The sequence below is a fragment of the Mesoplodon mirus genome (assembly GCF_964341445.2).
Source record: "Mesoplodon mirus genome assembly, chromosome: 17".
Classification (NCBI taxonomy): Eukaryota; Metazoa; Chordata; class Mammalia; order Artiodactyla; family Ziphiidae; genus Mesoplodon; species Mesoplodon mirus.
In genome coordinates, this window is record NC_138993.1 from 44,530,420 (window position 1) to 44,548,953 (window position 18,534).

Below are 18,534 nucleotides of genomic sequence, written 5' to 3' on the forward strand. Positions count from 1 at the left end.
TGATATTTTATGGGTATTGCTAGAAATATGAAAACTACAGCATCACGAGAAATCAGGTCAATTTACTCTTCTATACTAACTAAAAATGAAATGGTAGGAATAAAAATAATTGGAGTACTAATTTATTTTTTATTATTATTAACCACAGACTATGTTGAGAGTTGATTCTAATAGCTATTTATATGGATACATGGCTACTAGTTATGATCTCCTTTCCCTTCTAATGCACTCTTCCATTATCAGTGCTTGCACAATTCCTCTACATACTTTACCAGAGGATTTATTACATTTATTTCTTTATTTTCTGTTTATGTACAACTCTCTATTGCTAGAAAATAATACCCCAAGAAAGAAATCAAAAATAAATAATCTAGTAGTTGGTGTGGCATATGGAGCTGCAGAAGTTGCCAACTAAATAAATTAATTAATAATGTAAATACAGAAATGTATTATTATATATTTCATAGTACGTTGTCACCAGTTTGTTGTGAGAATTAAATATGTTACATAAAGTGATTAGCAGATCATTTGACACATGGGAAGGATTCAAAAACAGTTGTTCAATATTCAAAAATATTAAAATATTGCCTTTTTATCTTTAAAGAAAGTGCAACATACTTTTACAGTGGGAATATACAAAAGATGAATTTTTAGAGCCCATACTGCAGGACAGATATTAAACTGAATAATTCCACATATTAAACATGTTGAGTTAATAAATAAAATGAAATAAATGGTGATACAACAATGTGGTTAGCAAAATATTGTAGATTAGGCATATATATGGCAATGGGAAAGACTAGGAGAAGAATAAAAATGTTTTGCTGGTGGTTTATGCTAGTTGATATGGTTTTAGAATATAAATTGATTGTATTAAAGACCCTTAAAGCAAATATCCCAATATATTATGCATTTTAAAATGTTAACTTTATGTATACCAATTTTCAAAAGAAAACACTTTTCACAATTTTCATAGAAATAAGCTATAAAATGAGTGAGTGAGAAGATACAAAAGAACTGAAATTATTCAAATGAGAAAACACTATATACTAGTAAGGAAAATCTGTGTTGTTAGTTACTAAAAAGAATTGAGCTTTGTATGAGAGTCTTCTTCTCAGTCTTGTCTTGAGTTACATTGAAATATATCTTAAGATTCTGAAAAAAGGATGGAAAAAAATCTGTATTGTGTGTTTTTGTAAAACCCTTGAAATCTAACAGTAGGTTATGAGACTGCTCACTCAGCCATAAATTAGTGATGTGATGATCAGTTGTAAACATTGTAAAATCAACATGGTGGATGGCCCTACATAACTTGCCCAGAACACAGGAAATTAGAAAATGCTATGTGGAGTTAGTTCAGTTATGGATGAACTAAGAAGACTGAAGCAAAAATGTGAAAGGCAAAGTGTGGGGAGCTGGGAGCAGGAAAGGGAATTGGTAAATACCAAACTTTTTTCCCAATGTGTTTATAGTTTATTTGGCTTTCCCCTGAGTTTCTGCCAAGCACTTAATTTGTGTTAATTTAAAACATCAATGTGCATTTTTTCAGAAAACATCTTCAAAAGGCTCAGTGAAATGTCAGGATTATGTCAATGTGGTATGTGGAGAGCATACCAGATTTGGACCAGGATAGGCCCAGAAGGCCCAGGATAGCCTCCTTGTTTAGCACTTGCTATCTGTGTTATCTTCAGAAATCAAATAACCTCACTAATGTTTGTCTTTTTTCATTTGTGAAATAATGATATTCGTGCTTTTGTCACGGGATTATTTCGGGATTAAATAATACAATGTATGCCAGCTCAAGGAATGTTCATTTCTAAAGAATCATGTTAATTACTGATGAATATGCTAAATCCACTATATCATTTCTTCTTTTGTCACATGGAGAAGTCAGTTCTTAAGCTTAAAAAGAAACATGTTTTAAAAAGTTTTTTTATTCAAAATTAAGCATGTTTCTTGAAATACAGATCATAATGCTTCTATATAAATCAATATTTCCTAGGGTAAAATTAAACCTAGTTTTATCTATCTAATTACAGATTTCAGAGTAGTGGAATTTGCATTAATTATATTTAACTGTTTTGAATTTAAATAAAGTCTTAAGCAAAGTCATGAGCTCAAGGTTGTTTAAAATAACGAATTTGATGAGATTGTTTACTTCCCCGACTTTTTGTGACACTGCAGTTCCAAGAACTCATATACCTTAAAATTTATTCATGCATATTTTCAACTCTTCAGTTTACTGAAGTGTGTATGCTAAATTATGTGATTTTCATCCTAAGGATTGCTCTGTGAAATGAATATTGTGCATAATTATGGAAATAACACTGGTAATTAGCTCAGAGTAGCTGCAGAGCCTACATAAGTTAATTTTTAATACATAGTTCAATTCAAAGAATGTTCTCAGTAACACTGCAATATTTATGTACTTATTCATTATATATTATTTAAGTGGACAAAATGTACTTTATAGTCATTTAATTATAGGTATGACTAATTTACTGACCCTGAAGACAGATAAGCAAAGTTAAAAAAAATTATCTTAACTACCTTTATAGTCAACACTTTCTGAAATGTTGCACCTTTCAGAAAATTATTCAAAGCTACTTGTGTATAATTGACTTTATTAAGTAGTACATTTTTGTTTGGTGATTAATTCAACACAAATCAGATATAATTGAGTGTGAGCCAATGATATCAAAATATCTCAATCTAACTAATTAATGGCTTTCTCTGGGGCAACTATATTTCCTTTAACAAGGTTTTAATGTACTTTTGCTCTTTCCTATTTTGTTTTTTTAAATCCTGTCATAGTAGAATTCATTTGCTAATTAAAATCAACACAGCCTAATTAGTTTTATCTAATATTTCTTTGTGAAGGACACTATTTTGTGCTAGGCTAATCATTGCTCTAGGATTAATGAATACAATGATAATAGAAGAGCATCCATTTTGTGTTTAAAAATTTTATATTTAACTACAGAGTATAGATTTTCAGCAAGTAAATAAGAGTGTCCAAGTACAGTTCTTAGATCTTTTTTAAAAAGTAGCTTTCTCTTCAAGGAATTGATTAAAGAACAAAAATGTAACATTAAAAACAACTTTATATAAAATCACAGATAAAAAATCAACATAATATTTTTCATAAATTGTTTTAAAACCACTATATTTTGCAAAAAAATTACCGTATTTCTTGGATTACAGCTCCTTTAAAAGTTAAGGCATTTAGTTGATTCAGATTATTATTTTTTAATATGAAGTCTATAATTTGTGAAGTTCTATAGATTGGCTTGAGAAAGTCCATGAAATTCCTGGAAATTATTTTTAGAACTGTGTTGCAAAGTAAACATGTGGATTTTTCTAGAAGAAGATGTCATAGCTTTCTAAGATTTTTAGAGAGGTTTATGATCTATAAAAGGAAAGAACAATGAAATCTATAAGGTTGCTTCTAAACATGAATATCTGTAACTCCCTGAGTTTTAGTTTTAGGTACATAAGATAGTTTACTCTTCTATTTTTATTCTAGATTAGCAATGCATTCAAATTAAAGAAGTTAGTATATTCTTGATTTGAATGGCATCCAAAGGAACTATTTATGGAAATTTCTCATGAGGAATTGTTGCTAGTTTTTCCATCCTTCCAGTGTCACAGAAGATAATGTGAGCAGCAGCCAATATTTCTTAGAAAAGTATTCATTCACAGTGTGACATTTTTATACTAGTTAATACTAGCAGCAGCAATAAGAACACCATAGGAGTAGGAAGCATTTGAGCAAAATCCAGAAACTTTCTCACATCTCCCTAAAATGTGTCCTTTCTCCTTCATTAGGAGAGTTGCCACATGTAGAGGAGGCATACCTATGTCAACGTCAAGACTCCTACTATTGATCATTGAGATAAACTGCTATCACGTTAATCACTGCCAATCGTTAAGATTTCATAAATCATTTCTTATATTCAACCAATGTTTTTGGTAGCCTTTAAAGCCTTAGGGACATTAAATGTAGTTGTTACAAATTCTAGATTTTCCCTGCAATTGGATTTTATATAACTTTATTTTATTCTGTACCAAATGGTGATTATATATTTTAATATATATTGTATATATTTATACAACTTTATATATACAAGTATTTAAAATAAGAGAAATATTCTTTAACCCTGGGTACAAAAAAAAATGGCACATGTGGTCACCACATTCTGCTATATACAAATTAAAAATTTATATTTAGGTAGATTACATATACTTATAAACTTAAATAGAAATAAATTCTTATACATGTTATTATAAATCAAAAATGGTTTATGAGATTAAGATAAAATTGATAAATCTTAGAGAGGCAGTAGACACACACACGGAGAGAATGCCATGGGAAGGCTGGAAGAAACAACCCAAAGAACTACCTAAAAGTTGGTGAGAAGCCTAGATCAGTTGCTTCCCCAGCTCCTTCAGAGGGAGCATGTCCCTACCAACACCTTGATACAGACTTTTGGCCTCCAGAACTGTGAAAAAAAATTCTGTTATTCTAAACCTCCCAGTTTACGGTACTCTGTTTAGCAGCCCTCACAAAATAATATACTCGTCTAATTACTGAATCTTATTTTTCTCATTCTAAACAGAAAAATGTTTCTTCTATGTATGAAAGTGTTTTGAAACATATAGCAATGTACAAATGGAAAACATCACTATAATGACAATAATCTAAAATGAATATGTTACATTCTAATTGTGACAGGTAATCTTGACGTTTCTAATAAACCTAAAAAAGAAAATATTGTGATCACATTTATCTGCATGGTTCCCAAATTTATGATTAAAAGCAGTTTAATGAAAGCCATAAGGCACAGGGTGTCATGGTCAGAAGGTATGTTTATATAGTGAGTCAGAATAAAGATAGAAAAGAAACAATCTTTTATTCACATTTGTATTAGAACCATAGCCATGTTTCTGGGTGTTTTCACTGCCTTATGTTCTATACAGTTAAATTTAAATGTTGATATGAACTTATATTGTTAATCATATTGTTAGCTCATAACTATTAGACAGCTATTAGACTGTTTTCAGGTATAACATTATTATGTGAAACTACTACCTAGATTGACCTGTCATATTATTTCTTAACTCAAAGATTACAACAAGTACAAATCAGTACAGGATATATTATAAAAAAGAATGACCATTCAACACACATTCACATTTATTCATTTACTAAATGTTTCTTACAGCAGGGTTCTTTATTAAGTATAGTTACCTAATGTATAATTAACCTAATATATTTAGCACACTGAGAACAACTTACAGCATATAGATTAAAATATCAATAAAAATAAATTATGTGCTTTATTTGCAGTCAATCTGATATGGTTCTTTACAGTGTGTCTCAGTAATTTATTTTTTTAAATTTTTTTTGCAAATGAGAATGCAGATTATTATTTCTAACACAAACGTTGAGATTTTACTGATCAAGGAAAAGACTTGAATCCGTAGAAAAATAAGTAGGTTTTAGGTTCCAAGACCATTTCAGTAATATCAGTTTAAAACAAGGGGTAAGGTTTCTTTACACTGGTCAATGATGTGATTTAAAAAAATGGCCACATGATGTTTCAATTCCTCCAAAAAGATAAGGATATGGAGTTTAAATCACTTACCTGGCCTTGTGACTTGTTCTGACCATTAGAATGAGGTGGAAATAACTTTAAGCAAGTTCTTCACCCAGGCCTCCAAGAGCTTGCAGATTTATCTCTTGTTGCTTTGGGAACCCATTTACCCTGTAAAGATGCTTGAACTGGTCTGCTGTGTAGTAAGCAGCACAAGGGTAATTTCCACTGTCATCCCAGCTAACTTCCACACTAGGGAGTGAGACCACATGGGAGAATTCACCACCAGCCAATCTCTCAAACATCAGCAGACACAGGAACAAACCAGCGCAAATCATTTGAACTTAGCCTAGACCAGATTAACACAGTAATAGCAGGACTGTGATCTAAACAAATGGCCATTGTTTTGAGCCACCCAGATGTAGGATGGTTGGTGCCAGGAGTAGGAAACTCATATAGAAATTGGTTCCTGGAATTAGGATACTGCTGTTAAAAAAGAAAGAAAGAAAAAAATATAATAATAAAGCATGAAACATGTAGCATTGCCTTTGGGAGAAGGTGACAGCACCGCATTTTCTAGCTTACTTATACAATTACTTACTTCACTGCCCCTTTGGCCTCTGATAATCATTGGCTTACTATCAGCCTTTGCTAATAGTTTCCTCTATGCTTTTCCAGTTTCTGCCTGCGCATGCTACATAGTAGTGAATATATGAATGGCCAAACTCTCATGTGTGATATCTTGGATAATAAGAAATGCATCCAGTGAATGTTTGGATCTGCATAAGGGGACCATCAGGCCTAATGTTGCAAGTGGCTGTTTGGTTTTATTATCTGTGAATGATAAATAACTATCAGAGAGGGAGGAGATAAATAAAGAAACTTTCAGTTTGCAAGTGGAATTGAGGGGTAATATAGAGGAGATATGACTTGCTAGGTTGGAAGAATAAAACTGTCTCTCATCCCCAGTCTCCTCAGCTAGTAAAATAATCTCAAAGTAATATGAGGCTTGGGGTCAAAATTCAAATCAAGAGTGTGGCTGTAAGATCCTTAAGAACTGTGGAAGATTTAAGGCAGGATCTAGTAGACCAGGTCCTACACAAAAACAAAACAAAACAAAAAACAAAACCTAGACAAAAGAGGCTCAAAGAATCTCATGGGGATTGTTCTTTAGCAGCCTGACAAGCCACTTGAAAGTGAGAAAATTCTGTCTCGAGAAAAGTTGTGGGTGTGACTTTTGCCATGTGAAGTGATAAAATTTCTGATACACATAAATTCCACAAAGCTTGCATAAAAGTGGTATCAGTAAAAGAGCTATGAGCTTGAGCTAAGAGAAATTGTGATCACTCAAATTACAAAATGGCCTCTGGGTTCCCAACTTTCTACAGGCTAAGAAAGCTACTTTGTCTCAATTATGAGCCATTTGTTATAGAAAAGAAAGGGTTCGCAGGGCAAATCAAGATTGGGAGAAATGAGACAAAACTAAGAGAGAACAGAGTAATGGAGAAGAACTCTTAGAAAGCAGAATCAGACCCTACTGAAGACACATTTCCTTTCTCAGGGTGGACCTGGAAATATTTGCCCTTCAGGACCAGTGGCTGCTGTGTGCCTACTGTTCTTTTCTCTTTTTGAATTGAATGGATAGGGTTAGCATGAATCTTGTCTATGGCAGCTCTATAGTGATATCCAGAAATGCCTGGGACTCTGGGTCTTACTTTGGTCAAGATAGAGATGAAATCTACTAGAAAGTGACTTACTATAACCTGCTGTTTGAAGTCTAAAAATTCCCTGTCTTGGAGCCATGGGTAGTCAACTTTACTCTTGAAAATATATCATTAACACCTGGTTTAACTGTTTATTGCACAGAGTTTTAGCTATCTTACCAGTAGGCTATAAAAGATTCCTCAGTACACTTGAGCCTTGGTTCTCATAACTAATGTATCTCAGATGGATTCTAGCAGTTCACTGTCCAAAGACAAAGCACATTTTCTACAATCAACAAATAGTTCTAAAAGTTGCACTGGGGCACTGAGACCTCTCTGTGTTTGCCTGAGCTTCCTTTCTCCTGAGGAACTATATTCTTCACCTTTATTAGAACCTCATATGAGTATACCCTGTGGATTTTCAGCTGTCATTGAAATTTTGTCTGATGTAATTGCTGCAAACTTGCATATACAAATTATGCTATTACTGTTTTAGCATTGTATTTGGGTGTGAGGGACACATAACTCATCTTTTTCAGTTTATAAGTCTATGGATGAAGAGGATCCACATCCAAAGAGTCTCAGCCACTTCCAGACCCATCATTCAGATTTAGGGCATTAATGAACATCAATATGATTCTCTTATTAGAATAATCTGAATACATCGTGTCTTCTCTATGCATAGGAAGAAATAATTCAGACTCTAAACATGCCCAGAAGTTAACTGCATCAGCTAAAGGGAACTGTACTCCAAAATGTATTCCATGTGTAGTCAGAATTATGATTACTGTGAATTGTGCCTTTGTTACTATTCAAAGGCATTAACTTATTTCTATTTTTTAAAGATAAAATTTCAATGTATTTGGTCTGTTTAATAGGTACATTCCTGAAATGTTGGGACTAAGTAAGCTTTCAATCCTCTTCCAAAATGTATTAAAAATATTTTTATATGACCTAGCAATTCCATTTCTGGGTATTATCTGAAGGAAACAAAACACTAACTTGAAAAGATATCTGCACTCCCATGTTCATTATGACATTATTCACAATAGGCAAGATACAGAAATGACCTAAGTGTCCCTCCATGGATGAATGAATAAAGAAGTTGTGAGAAATATGTGTGTGTGTGTATATATATGTATATATATAATTTGTCTATAAAGAAAATGAAATTGTTTCATTTTCAACAATATGGATGGACCTAGAAGGTAATTAGGCAGAGTGAAATAAATCAGACAGAGAAAGACAAATACTGTTTGATAACTCATATGTGGAAACAAAAACAAAAACAAAAACAAAACAAGCTCATAGATATAGAAAACATATTAGTGGTGGCCAGAGTTGTGGAGTGGAAGACATGTGTAAAGGGAGTCAAAATGTAAAAATGAAGGTCTCAAATGTATTAAGAAAGGGGTCGAGGGAATATGTGACTGTGGAGAGTAAGGATGGAAGAGTGCAGCCTCCTAAAGGAAGTACAAGCCTCAGCTATGTGTCCAGCTTTTGTGATGTATGAAGTTAGATTATAGGCTCTTGGAACATAGCAAAAATAAATAAATAAATAAACGTATTTTTTAAAATTGTGTGTTAATTAGTTTGTACCTATTGATTGAACATATTGATCAGAACTATTTGGAAATTAGGGTTTTACTGTATTAAGAAAATAACTGTGACTTCCTGAGTAAAAAACCCAATCTAAAAATTACTTTTTAGCCTGACTGGTACAGGGAGACTACTCAAGGTGTTATTTTGGAATCAGAATCAAATCCACCTCAGCCAAAATATGGTTTGACATTAAGAAGAAGTTAATAGAGGGACTTCTGGCAAACTCAACCAGCTGAGGGAATACTATGTCTGGCACTTGCCAAATAAGACTCATAATTGCCCACACAAACTTTTAATCTGATACTCTTCTGCTGTCAATCAGGGAGGAAGAACAACAAGATGGGGTACCTGTGAACTACTGGGCAACAAAAGTTGTATCCAGGAGAATAGAAAGGTATTTTTGAAGAGTTAAAAACCGGAAGCACCAAATGCAGGGTCTGGATCAAAATGAAGAACCATGTTATGAAGGCAGATTTGAAGTCAAGAAATTAGGGATTTTGACAATGTAGAGACAGCCATGAGTTGCACAGGGAAAAGATCATACCAACATCAAAGTGTATCCACACCTCAGTATTAATAGCTAGAGAACTGTATTTATCTCTTGTCACCTACTCATTCAACTTTATGATGTCACTAATCCCTTCAAAAACCTTATAGTGATTTTGATTCAAAGGGAACAAGTTCAAATACAGAATACATAATGGAGGACATACTGCCAATATTACTACTAATAAACATTTAGCCATTCATTGTAATGGTTTCTAAAACTCACTGGAAAATTCTTTGGGATCCAAGTTAAAAAATGTCTCCATAACATTAGTTCATATGTACTTACCAGAGTATCAGAGTTCTGTGTTCTGTCTTAAATGCCTCTGAGGGCTTTTAATAGTGTGATTGATTGGTTCACTGGGAATTGAAATCGACTGTGGACTATATTAAGCAAAATTAAAATGCCAGAACTTTGGGAGATGGGAACAAAATGGCAGACTAGGGAGATCCTGGGATCACCTCCTCCCAGGGACACACCAAATCTACAACTACATATAGAACAACTCTGGGAATAACCTGAAGGGTAGCAGAATCAGCATTTCCACAACTAAGGATATAAGTTACAAAACACATAGAGATGAGTAGGAGGAGTAGAGATCCAATCTAGGCAGGACCCTCAGCCCCAGTGCAGGGATCCCTGCCTCAAAAAGAAAAAAAAAAAAAAAAAAAAAAAAAAGAAGGAATATCACAAACAAGAGATCCTCCCTAAGGAGCCATGAGTTCAAACACCACATAGGGCATTCCAGCCCTGAGGACCTGCACTGCGAATAAAATCCATAACAACTGGCTTTGAAAACCAGCAGTGTTTACTTCTTGGAGAGCTGGCAGGCTATAGAAAACAGAGAGTTTACTCTTAAAAGGCTAATACAAAAACTTGCTCTCTCTGAGTCTTACTGCAAAGGCAGTGGTTTGAAAACACCTAGGCCATACGTGAAAGAGATTCATTGACTAGTTTTAGGGCCAGCACCTAAGAGTGTCATTTTTGACATTGGTCATCTACCTTGCTAGCACCACTCACCATGCCCCATCCAGCTGCCCCTCCAAAGTGGCTCCCGCCTAATATAAACACAAATAAATGGAAAGATATATGGTTCTCATGATTGGAGTAATCAATATTGTTAAAATATACATAACACCTAAAGCAATGTATCTATTCAATTCAATCCCTGCCAAAACACTAAAAGTATTTTTCACAGAACAGGAACAAATAATCCTAAAATTTGTATGGAACCACAAAAGACCCTGAATAGCCAACGCAATCTTGAGAAAGAAGAATAAAACTGGAGGTGTCACATTCCATGGCATCAAACTACAATATGAACTATAGTAATCAAAACAGTATTGTACCAGTACAAAAACAGACACATAGATCAATGGAACAGAATAGAGAGTCCAGAAACAAACCCATGCACATAAGGTCAATTAATCTATGACAAAGGAGGCAAAGATTACAATGGGAAAAATTCTTTTCAATAAAAGATGTTGGGAAAAATGAGCAGGTGCAGTAAAAGAATAAATATGGACCACCATCTTACAGCCTATACAAAAATAAACACAAAATAGATTAAAGACTTAAATGTAAGAACGGAAACCATAAAATTCTTAGAAGAAAATGCACCAAAAGCAAAAACAAACAAATGGGACCAAATCAAACTAAAAAGCTTTTGCACAGCAGAGGAAATAATAAACAAAATGAAGAAAGCAACCTACTGAATGGGAGAAGATATTTGCAAGTAATATACCTGATAAAAGATTAATATCCAGAATATGTAAAAAACTCATACAACTCAATATCAAACAAATAAAAAAATAATCTGATTAAAAAATGGGCAGAGGACTTGAATAGGCATTTTTTTCCAAAGAAGACATACAGATAGCAAATAGGTACATGTAAAAATGCTGAACATTACTAATAATCAGGGAAATGCAAAATGAAACCACAATGAAATATCACCTCACACCTGTCAAAATGGCTATTATCAAAAAGACTCCAAATAACAAGCATTGTGGAAGATGTGGAGAAAAGGGGACCCTCTTGCATCATTGGTGGGGATATAAATTGTTGCAGCCACTATGAAAAACATTATGGAGGTTCCTCAAAAAGTTAAAAATAGAACTATCATACAATTCAGCAATTCCATTTCTGGGTATTTTTTTGAAGAAAATAAAAACACTAATTTGAAAAAATATGTACACCTCTATGTTCGTTGCAACATTATTTACAATAACCAAGATGTGGAATCAACCAAAGTGGCCATGAATAGATGAATGGACATAGAACATGTATTATGTATGTGTCAGGATAACAGGATATTACTCAGCCATAACAGAAGGATAAAATCTTGTCATTTGTGAAAACATGGTTGGACCTAGAAGGCATAATGCTAAGCAAAATAAGTCAGTCAGACAAAGGAAAGTTCTGTATGATTTCACTTATATATGTAATCTAAAAAACCAAACAAATAAATAAACAAACAGAAACAGATTCATAGATATAGAGAACAAACTGATGGTTGCTAGAGGGTAGGGGTATGGAGGTCAGGTGAAATAGGTGAAGGGGATTAAGAGGCACAAATTTCTAGCTATAAAATAAAGTCATGGGGATGTAATATACAGAATAAGGGATATACTCAATAATATTGTAATAACTTTGGCAACAGATGGTAACTAGACTTATAATGGTGATCATCTTGTAATGTATATAAATGGTGAATCATTATGCTGTACACCTGAAAATAATCTACCATTTTATGCCAATTATACTTAATAGAAAAGTAATAAATAAATTTTAAAAATAAACTTGTATTAAAAAATAAAGGCATGCGATATATAAGTTTAAAATTATATATAAATTTAAAAAAAAGATGCCAGAACTTTGCCTAGTGCAAAAACATGAATCCATTGACTTCAAAAAATAGAAATGTTGATGCAAATGTGTTAAGTATGACTCACTTTCCCACCGTTTCAATACTGGAAGGGCATGGAGATACTCTACCAAAGTATAAAAAATACATTTATAAGACTGTACATGAATCTTTAAAAATATCAGTAATAGATGGCAATGAAAGATCCTACCATTAAATCCGATTTATATCTTAGTAATAGCTACTAGAGAGCAGAATTCTGGTGTAGCACTCAACTTCCAGAGACAAAGTAGTGATTATAATGAGCACATGCATAAAGCATGCCCAGATTGATGTTACCTTCAGGATATTTGTCAGTAGGGAATTTATCGTGGAATCCCTAGGACTGAAATAGAAAGACAGTCTACTATAGTTCTTATTTGTACTGCAAAACTGGGAGAAACAAAACCTTAGTTTTGTCAGGAATGAAAGATAGTAAAGATATTAAAAGTCTAATAATGGAATATTATGAATGATTTTATGTCAATAAATTTAGAACATTTTAAAGAACTTGGAAATACAAAAAAGCAGTGGGTATGCCTTCTGTTATATATACATTTATATAATCATATGTGTATATATAAATGTGTACACACATTCTATAATATATATGAATGTATATACACATATAAACATTAGCACACAGAGACTTATAAGAAATTTATATTGTAAATATTCAATGTAAAGTAGTTGGGGGAGATGTAAATAAATGTATCATTTTAAAATTGAGGACTTCATATCTAATAAGTGTAAAACTAATCGACAAGGATAATATGAATTAGAAGACATTGCCTATATCATGGATCCTTTAATAGCTGTACTCTTCCTAAAAATATTAGGTACACATTTTGCTGTGATCTCATATATTTACTCAATTGATTAATTTGCATATAATGAGTAAAGTTGTTCAGATATTAACAGGTGCTTTTCTGTTTGAAAATGCTAATTCTATTTACTTGGGTTTCAATCATGACCCAGAAAGGAGGTGGCTAGGATATTTAAATATTATTGAAGACATTGTTCCATCATTTTTCTTTCTCTTAAGTGAAAAGTTTTGCTTAATCAGTTTCCCTTTTGAAAAATAAGCCTGACCTTTCTATAGAATAATATGACTCATAAATCTGACTTAAGTACACTGGATATGCTTTTCACTATGTATATGCCTAAATTTGATTAAGTAGGAAAGCAAATTCTGATTGAACAACCATGATAGAATTAAATGGCTGCATAGAATAGTTTTATTTAATTATTTCATAAGTACTCTTTTATTACCCATGAATTAAACTTGAACTAAAAATAACAACATAAAATAAGTTATAGACATTCTACAGGTTTGAACTGTGGCTATGTACATATAATGCATAAAGTCTAAAAATTTATCTACCATGTATCTTCTAAGGTAATAGTTAAGAGTTCGGTCATAGATACAGCACTTAGGAGTGCAATTGGTAAATGAAAAATAAAATTTACATCAGCATAAAACTATTGTCTGCTTTATACATACAAATATATATATCTATATCTATATATATATATAGATAGATAGATAGATAGATAGATAGATATAGATATATTCTTATCTAGATATGTTCAAATTAGTCCAAAACAAAATTCTAACTTTTGAAAGCTACTCAAAATATTTAACAGATAAATAAAACTTCTAGTTATCTAAATAAAATAAAAAGTTATATAGGAATAAAAATTCTATGCCACTTTTAAAGGAGCTAAACAGAATTTTCATTAAGTGTACTTCACCCTATTTTGTGTGTCTGGAAAACTTAATAAGCACCATCTAGAGGTTGCCATTATATTTCATAAAATATGGAGGTAGAATCTGACTACATCAGATTATAAAATAACATTAATTGTAGGTAGTTGAAGAAATATAGATCTTAGTGAGTTTGTGGATATTAATAAGGTAACAAAGGAATTATTGGTATAGGATAGCTCCACATTATATTTTCAGATTTATTAAATATAATTGTCTTAAGATAAATGTTGTAAGTATATTTTAGAAAAGTACACTTATCCACAGAATTTATAGATCTATTTGGAAAGTAGTTTACACATATCTACTACAAATTGACATACAAACGTGGAAGAGTTCCTAAAAGGGACAAATAGAGACATAATTTTATAAGAAATTTAATTATCTAGAAAGGAGGCATTTGAGAGAGAAATGGAGTTGTTTCTTCTCTGTCTGTTATTATTAACAACAGTGAAATGTGTTAGTTCCCATACATAAATAATCACTCTGCTAAGTATATAAATTACCATGTTTTATTTATAATAAGAGACATTGACAGGTGTAGCATAAACAGAATTTCCCCTGTTAACTTATTTCTAACTCATTAGCACACATTTTTTTAATAGTTTCAGAGCTTATACAGAAATAGGAAAAAAACCCACAAAACTTGGTTTAATGAGTTGTTTTATTTTTTAAAAGCCTGTCAGCTACATTAGGAAAGACACATCTTTTCCTGTTTCTCACATTCAGGGAATAATTTGGTTCCTAGCCCATTCATTTGGCATTTGTCAGAGAACTCCTAAGATGTCTTAATATACAGGAAGGATTTTCATGTTTGAACTCGAGGAATCCTCAGCCCTCAAAAAAATTATTCGAAACTGGTAACCCTATTAAATAATAGAGGAATAACAATTATGTGTAACTATAGTACATAACATAGCCTAAGAATTAGCTTCTACTTCAAGATTCCAGACTTACTTAACCAACTGAAATCTCAACATCTGTGTTTGGATGTAAAATAGGAACCTCAACACAGAATATGTAAATAATTTGAACTATTATTTTCTGTCCAACCCCCATATTTGTTCAACAGCTCCCTTCCTCCACTCTTCTTTATAAATGACAAGTCTATCTTTCTGAGCTTGGAACAAGTGGTTACTTGTAGTTATTCTTGAATCTCCAACACTACATTCATTCCACAAAATAATCATGTTGACTTTTTAATATATTCCAAAATCAATCACTACTGATAACTTACATCACTTCCATCATGTCCTGCCATGCTAATTTTTTTATCTGATTCGTAATTTAGTTTTAATAACTTGTACTTTTCCTTGTGGTTTGTCCCTACATCTTTTATCCATATAATAGAAAGATCTTATTAAAATGTATGTTGGATCATGTTACAGCTCCACTAAACATCTTCTAATAAGTTTTAATCTCACTCAAAGTAAATTCTGCAGCCCTTGTTATGTCATTAAGGAATTTTATGAGCTAGAACTTGCTATCCATCTAGCGTCCCTCGCTTATTGCATTTCAGACACTGGCTTCTTTGTAATCCCACAAATTCAAAAAGCCTGCTTCATCTTGTTGGGTATTTTCAATTGCTCTAATCTCACCTAGAATGTGCTCTGTCTAGATGTTCACATGTTCAATCCTACACTTCTCTCAGAATCTACTCAAATGCCACATTATTGCAAAAGTGTGCATTAAGTACTCTGTATGAGGGAGCAATATCTTTATTATCATCCTCATTATCCTTGTCCAAATTTAAAGCACTAACCACTAATGCAACATATATATGGATTTGCTTGCCATTTGACTTTTCTCATGTAGAATGTAAGCTTCAATGGATCATAGGTTTGTCACTAACAGGGTCTTATCCATGACAGGACTTCAAATATTATTAATTGAATAAAGGAAATTTGGAGATATAAACATGAATGCTACACAGCCCCTGTTGTCAGCACAACAACATAAAATTTAGGAAATGCTTCCCTTTCATCACTCCTCAACTTGATCATTCTACTAAATGAGCCAATGAATGAAATGCAAGTACAGAAGAAGCTACAATTCACTCAATAATTTAATGTTTCTTAAAGAAATGTTTGTTGCTATGTACCATACAATTGATGTCAAGTTAGCAAACATTGCATTAGGCAAACTTAATTGAAAGATACACTTCTATCGATTCATAAATGTTAGGTAGCTCAGGATAGAGTAAAGTGTTTCTAGTCAGAGAAGCAATTACAATTTACCCTTAAGGTAAAGGAAGAGTTTATAAGAAAAGAAAACAATTTTTAAAGTACCTTAAATATTTTAGCACTATCAATGAGACAGAGTGGCTAAAATACAAATAACTATCTGTGTTCCTTCAAATAATTCAAGCATAAAGAAGACAAAGTTAGGCATGCATATACAATAATAAAACAAATTGGTAAGAAAAAAAGAGATCCGAAAAAAAGGAACAGAAGAGGAAATTGATAAATGAGTAATAACTGCTTTAACAAAATGATGTAAACAGAAAGCTAATTATGGGTGGGAATTGTATGCCCAGACCCACAGAACAGCTATGACAACAAAGACAACATTTATCAATAAAAACAAGTATTTGTGCAGCTGAAATCCAAACAGAAAAATGACCACTCTTCTCTGAAAATATTGAACTATTTAACTAAATTTGTGTACATCAGGCATATTTGTTGGCTAAAGTACTGAACTAAAATAGAGGAATCAAATGAAATTCTATACTGTTGATAGTGAAATCCCAGTCCATATCACAACTCAAATACAAGAATGCTGTCACCAGGCTTATTCATTTATTGGCAAAACATGTTAAGTTTTCCTCTTTGGGAAAAACCAACCAGCTCAAGGAAAAAGAACTGCAGTTATTTTTGATGAATAATCTGCCAGTGAAAGAATTGAATTAACTCAGTTCCTAGTGAAGTTCACTAGTGGTTTATCACCTACAAAGAGTTCTCAATTAGTTTTATAGTAACTACATGGCTCTTAAATATATGAAGACTGTCAAAAATCACCTGGCATTTAAAGCAAGTCTCCATAATAAAAGGCGAAAGTCAAACTAACAAATAAACAAAATAACTCAGAGGAAACTGAATCAAAGGTAGGAGCAGGGCTTCCCTGGTGGCACAGTGGTTGAGAGTCCGCCTGCGGATGCAGGGGACATGGGTTAGTGCCCTGGTCAGGGAAGATCCCACATGCTGCATAGCGGCTGGGCCCGTGAGCCATGGCTGCTGAGCCTGCGCATCCGGAGCCTGTGCTCCACAACAGGAGAGGCCACATCAGTGAGAGGCCCATGTACTGAAAAAAAAAAAAAAAAAAGGTAGCAGCAAAAGATGTCTTTGAAAACAAGGACACAAAAATCACAAAACAATGAATGTACTCAGAGTTAAAAGAAAATATTCAGCCTAATATATAATAGTAACAAGCTTATAACAAGTTTTATTTATAAAACAAGAAATAGGTTTTGTAAATTAAGAAATTACAAATAAATTTTAATAGAATGTTCCAGAAAATAGAAAAAAACAATTAAGGTTATGGAAAAGAGGAAGAGAGAGAGTGAATGTGGAAGGGAGAGAACAGGTGAAAAGAGAAGAGAGAAGAGGAAATTAGAGAAGACAAGAGAGAATTAAGGATGATTCCAGGAAGTCTAGCAAAGTAAATTTCCAAAAAGAGAGAATAGAAAGGTATGTATAATTTGAGGTTTTTTATTTATTTATTTTTACTTAGTTATATTTATTTATGTATTTATATTTTTAATTTAGATTTTTAAAATTTTTAGACAACTATAAAATTTTTATAAAGGTTACTTTCCATTTACAGGTATTGCAAAATATTGGCTATATTCCCCATGTTGTACAATGCATTGTTGAGCCTATCTTACACCCAATAGCTTACACTCCCCTACCCCTATATTTCCCCCCACACACACACTGGTAACCTCTATTTTGTTCTCTGTATCTGTCTGCTTCCTTTTGTAATATTCACTAGTTTGTTATATTTTTTAGATCCTATATATCAGTGATACCATACAATATTTGTTTTTCTCTGGGGTGTTTTTATTTATCAACATGGGATAAAGGAGTAGAGAATAAAGCATCAGAAACTCTTAGTGAGAGAACCAAGTGATTTAATGGGTTCACGTCAAATTAACAATAGAGAAAAAATATTTACTCTGTTGTCAGATGTTTTGGTCTGTTTCTTGCAATGTGAACTACTTTTTAATTGTATGTTTAAATGGTCATAAGCCTGCTAAAGCAAGCAAAATTGTACTTTTTGCTAAAAAATAAAAGTTTAGCTTAGCCATTTAATCACAAAAACATAGGGAGGACAAATCCTGTTCCCCCTCCCCAAAAAATAAAAAAAACAAGCTGGAAATGAAAAGTACATACATATAATTTCTTTATAATTAA